The sequence below is a fragment of the Vombatus ursinus genome, unplaced genomic scaffold (assembly GCF_900497805.2).
Source record: "Vombatus ursinus unplaced genomic scaffold, bare-nosed wombat genome assembly UNPS02015255.1, whole genome shotgun sequence".
In the NCBI taxonomy this organism is placed as follows: domain Eukaryota; kingdom Metazoa; phylum Chordata; class Mammalia; order Diprotodontia; family Vombatidae; genus Vombatus; species Vombatus ursinus.
The window spans coordinates 35,627,300-35,633,299 of NW_020955033.1; the positions used below are offsets into that span (position 1 = coordinate 35,627,300).

General features: G+C 40.2%; 1 protein-coding gene across 5 annotated transcripts in view; it reads left to right on the forward strand.

Moving 5' to 3' along the window:
• LOC114031828 (receptor-type tyrosine-protein phosphatase mu) overlaps nucleotides 1-6,000 on the forward strand; it is a 958,139-nt gene that overhangs the window by 941,196 nt on the left and 10,943 nt on the right. The window lies entirely within an intron of this gene.

Below are 6,000 nucleotides of genomic sequence, written 5' to 3' on the forward strand. Positions count from 1 at the left end.
CCAAGGAGACTTTGTCTCAGCTTGTTTGAAATTTGGAAATAGTTTGAAACTCACAAGTGAACATCCTTATTAATTTCCCTTCCTGGCAGTACCATCCACGTGGAGAGTAGTCCTAGCACAGAAGAAATAATCGTACCAAATGAAATGCCAGATTTTCAAATTATATATTTTATAAATAGCTTAATCACCTAATATTTATCAAAGCTGTAAGTTTTAGTTTGACACCCAGAATATTGCACTTAATTATGGTGGCCACATCCCAAATAAGGATTAAAGGAGTTGAGAAACAAAGGATTGTGTGCAATTATTTTCTTAGAGTATTTCATGAAATCTCTTTTTATGCGGAGCTGTTGAAGTGCCACCTACTGTGATTCAAGAATAGTGACAAAGCTTAGAGAAGGAAGCTTTTAGATTAGACTTTTGTAGTCTTGTGCTGGGAAAAGATGAACTGGGGAGCAGCAGGATTAATCCATCATGGGGTGGGGGGAAGGCCTTTGTGTGGGCTGGGGGAGATGAGCCGATGCTGTCAGGTTTTAGAAAGGCTTTGCCCTGGGGGGTATAAAATGTGAAAGCTGCAGAGTCAAAGCCCATTCTACAAGTCATCAGCTACAGAGCTAGGGGATGAAGGTGCTGACTTAAGAGTCACCAAACAGGTCCCATTTTGAGGTTGAAAAAATAGCTGTTGTCGCCATCAAAGGACCCAAGATCCATTCATTTGTGCAGTGCTGTATTAAACATTCATACAGTGCCATGTACATAATTGGGGCTTGGTAACTTATAATGGTGCCTGGTAATAGCTATAACTCCTAGAGATGCAATCAAACCCTAGTTAATGTGAACAGCTTCATTTGGACATCTGCTTCTCCCCAGACATATGTTTTATGCATGATGAGTTGTAATAGGTCCAGAAAGCGTGGCCTGGGGAAGGGGACTTGGAATGGAAATGACCATTTTGCCAGGTGCACTGTCTTTCTCATAAGCTACTAACAGTTGTCTCAATGGCCCATGAATTGAGACCACCTCTCCTCCCACTACTCCCGCCTGCCCTGCTCTGTGTAGGATAGATATTGACTGTGTAAGTGGCAAACATCAACCCTTCCAAGCAATTTATAGATATGAGTGTTAGATGAGTTGCAAACTGATTGGTTTGTGCTGGGTATGCCTCTTGGTTGGCACAGTACACCAGAATCACTGGCTGGCACACAAAATAAATTCACAGGGAGCTGTGCCTCCGCTGAATTCTTAGGCTTTTATGGACAAGACCATGAAAGATATTCATTTGGAGTCAAAGGTGTTTCTGATTTGGGAGGCACTATCAAAGCTGCCATATTATGGCAGACATGTGCTCAAATTAAAGAATTCAGAATATGGCTACCTTTGGTTTCACCTCACCAATGGGGAGACAGATGCGTAGCTTATAACCCTTGGCTGGCACCTGAGTAAAGCTGACCTTGATTAAATGTCATTTTGCTTACTGAAAACCCTGAATTAAATAGATCCACTTTAGAAATAGAGCCATCCGTAGTTAGCCTACTTTTTTTCTAATGTAACTACAGCCAATTTTGCTACTCACAAGACTTACTGGGAGAAATGGCATGCTTTTTCTGTGTCAATAATACAGAATGTGGTACTTTGATGTAATAATGAAATGAATGATTGTTTTCTATGAAGTACAAAGTTAAGAACCAAAAGGACTCTTGATGCTAGCTAACAAGTTAGAAGGATCCTAAGACATTATAAATCATTCAGCGCTTCCTAGTGGCTCTTTATATTACCTCCAGGATCAAATTGAAAGTCCCCTGTTTGGCATTTAAAGCTCTTCATAACCTGACCTCTTTCTGCATTTCCAGGATCACCTCATTTATTAACCTCCATAAACTCTCTGATTGTAGTCACATAGGCTGATATGTTGTTTCTCACACACAGCACACCAGCTCCCATCTTAATGCCTGAGCATAGATTGTCCCCCATGCCTGGACTGCTCTCCCTCCTCACCTCTGCCTCTGGTGGCTTTGCTGTCTTCAAGACTCGAGTCCTACCTTCTATAGAAGGTTTTTCCCCCTCTGCCCAGATGTTAATGCCTTCTCATCTCAGATTAACTTTGACCTACCCTGCATATATCTTGAAAGTACTTAGTTAAATACATGTTAAATTGGGGATAATCTCAGAGGGAAGGCACTGAGATTAAGAGGAATCAGGAATGGTTTCTTGAAGATGGTGGAATTTTAGCTGAGACATGAAGGAAGCCAGGAAAGCTAGGAGGTGGAAATAAGGAGGGAGAGAGACCCAGGTATGAGTGACAACCAGTGAAAACTCACAGTCAGATGGAGTGCCATGTTTGAGAAAGAGCAAGGAGGCCATTGGACTGCAGAATACAGTGTCAGAATAAAGTGTCAGAAGCTTGGAGGGGAAGAAGGGCCTTTATATAATCATACATAAAATATTATGTATCTTAATATAATAAATAATATAAATAAATATTTTCCAGGTTCACTCTCTCTCTCTCATAAGCTACTAACAGTTGTCTCCATTGCCAGATGTGTTGAATTCCCCTCTCCTGCCTCTACTCCCACCTGCCCTATTCTGTGTAGGGTAGATATTTACTGTGTATGTGGCAAACATCAACCTTTCCAAACAATTTATAGATGTGTAATAAAATATAAATATATATAATATAAAATATGTAAAATATATGATGTAATAATAAAAAGCTTTAAAAGCCAAACAAAATTTTATATTTGATCCTAAAAATAATAGGGCAATACTGGAGTTTATTGAATGTGGGGGCTGAGGAGGAGTGGGCATAGACTGGTCTGAAGAAAGCTCAGTTTCCACAGCTATGGGGAGGATGGGTTAAAGTAGGGAGAGACTTGAGGCAGGCAGACCTACCAAGATGCTGTTGCAATAATCTAGATATAAGATGACATGGGTCCGCACCAGGATGGTGGCAACGTTAGAGGAGAGAAGAGGGGATGCATTTGAGAGATGTCACAAAGGTGCAATTGATAGGCCTTGGCAATAGATTGGATACAAGGGGACATGGTGAGAATGAGGAGTTGATGATGACATCTAGGTTAGTGAATGGGAAGATGTGGTACCCTCAACAGTAATAGAGAAGTTCAAAAGACTTCAAGCCCAGTACCCTATCTGCTGTACCACCCAGCTACCCATAGGGAAGGGTTCAGTTTTGAACATAATTGAGTTTAAGGTGTCAGTGGGGCATTCATCCATAAAGTCTGTCTTTGGGCCCACACTCATAGCTTTTTCCACTCGATGAAGACCCTAACAGAGCCCAGGGTTGCCTCTAAACCATAAAAAGCATCAGAATACTGATTTAGTGAAAAAATACAACTACTATTATAATGAGCATATTTGTCATTATCTGGGATTATGTTTGCTAACTGGAGATTGTCTAAAAATTTTCATGAAGTCCTCTCTATCCATCAGTCAGTGATTACTAATCTATGTGGGCAAAGGAAAAATAAACTGTTGAACTGATAATATCAGAGTTGTCATCTAGTCCCACCCAGAAGTTATAGTTACCACATCTTCAATCAGTGGCTGGACAACCTCTCTTTGTAGACCTCTGATAAGGGAAAACTTGGTCTGCTGACGTATGTATGCCATTCCACTTTGGGATCACCCTCGTTACTAGGAAGTTTTTCTTTTAGCGTGCTCAAATCTGCCGTCTTTCATACACTGTGACATCTAGAGGTTTTAGAAAAATTAAACAGTTTTTATATGTATTTAAAGCTTTGGCGTTTGAAGAAGGGTTTTAAGCTACTCAAAAACAATTCTAGAGAATTTAGGGAAATGCATTCCCTGTAGCACATTCTAGCAGCTTTCAAAAAATAATGGTATCATAGGATAATATCTTTCAAGTTGGAAGGGTACCTAGAGTTCATCAAATCCAACTCCTTAGTTTTACAGATGAACCCAGAGAGATCACAGATGTGCCCAAGGTTGTACAAGGAGTCAGCAACAGAGCTGGGCTTCCGGAAGAGGTGGTGAGCTCCATCACTGAGAAAATGCATTCAAAAATTGAATGATCACTAATTACAGATATTATAACAGGAATCCATAACCTCTAAGGTCTCTTCCAACTCTCAGATTTTGTCCTCACAATCTGGTTTCCATCTTTACCACTCAACTGAAACAGCTCTCTGCAAGGTTAAAATGATATATTAAATGATAAATTCAATGGCCTTTTCTCAGTCTTCTTCCTTATTGACTTCTCAAATGCTAAAACATTTGACACTAGTGGCTACCTCCTTCTCCTGGATCCTTTCTCTTCCTTCAATATTCCTAACATTGTTCCCTCTTGATTTTCTTCCTACTAGTCCAATCTTTCCTTGCAATCTCCTTTACTGAATCATCAATAACGCTCTGCCCCGTTCATGTCCCCCAAATCTCTACTCTGGGTCCTCTTCTTTTCTCTTTCTTGGCATTCTCATTAACTCTTGTAGGTTCAATCATCATCTGTAATCAGATGACTCCACAATCTATAAAGCTAGCCATATTCTGTCTTCTGGGCTCCAGTTTCACATCGTTAGCTGCCTTTTAGATATCTGCAATAGAACATTAGAATGTTCATATGATCTTGGTCCAAATATTTGGTATTCCCTCATTTTCCTTATTTGTAAAATGAAGGGGTTAGGCTAGATGACCTCTCAGGACCATTCCAGCTCTATAATCTATGATTCTATGAGTATTCAACCTCAAATTCAACATATCTAAAATGGAACTCATTATCTTTCTCCCTAAAGCCACCTCTCCTCCTCATTTCTCTATTTCTCTCCAGGATATAACCATCCTTCCACCTTCTCAAGTTCATAACTTTAAAGTCATCCTTGATTCTTCACTTTCCCTCACCCCTCCCCATATCTAACCACATAACAAGTTCTAGCAATTAGAGGAGCAAGCTACCCTAACAACATAATTTTTCTCCCATAGCTATGGTCAACCTTTAGTAGGTCCTTCCTGGAGGAGTAGCTTGGTGTAGAAGATAGCATGCTGGAATTGGAGTCAGGAAGACCTGGGCTTAAATCCCAAACCAAACACTTACTATATGATCCTATCCAAATCATTTAACTTTTCTGTTCCTCAGTTTCCTTATCTGTAAAATGAGAGAGTTGGATCTGATGACCAGTGAGGTTCTTTTGACTTTATGATCCTATGAAAAATCCCTTGCAGTGTTGCCTTTGAAGAACCGAAGAGGCTTAGTGTTTAGATTCCAGATCACAGCATTCCTGAGAGTGTTTTCCTTATTCCTGAAACTGCCTTCTTCTGTGATTACCATTTCTGGGCTGGCTGATTTATAGATGCATAGGCTCATTCTGTTGAATCCTTAGGGTTCCCAGGAAATACCAATCAACACATGATATGTTCTGCAAACAGAGAGAGATGAAATAGAGTTTGGCAGGTGTCAGGAAGTACCACCATGAACACCCCTTAGAACTTTTTCCAGGGGACTTTTTTTTTCTCTGTAAGCTGAACCAAAGCAAATAGTGCATGGTTAAGGGCCTTGTACTGCTCTTCATTTTCTCTGGGTACCAATAAATATCTCTTGACTGAATTGTCAGATATGGGCCCCATGGGCTCACACAAATTCCATGTATGTGGAAGGGAGAAGAGAGGATTCTAATGTATGAGAATGGGGACCCACAGAGAGAACATCCCTCTTCCTATCTGCTTCATTCCCCCTCTCTCTGCACCCTCGAATTTTGCAATTCTGATTACCTAAGTGTCTCATTATTAAATCTCCTAGATTCTTGCAATCTCAAGGGACAGAAGGAGTAAGAGAATTTGGAACGGCTAATAAAATGAGATTTTTAAAAAAAAGAAATCTACAAATAGAGTTGAAAGCTGGGCATTCTCAAAGGAGATCTTTAAGGCTGAAAATTTTGCTTCTTGAGACAAGTTAGCTTTCAGCACGCAAAAAATGATTGCTGATTGCAGTGTGTGTGGGGGGGGTTGATTTCACATCCCAGAAACTAGGTT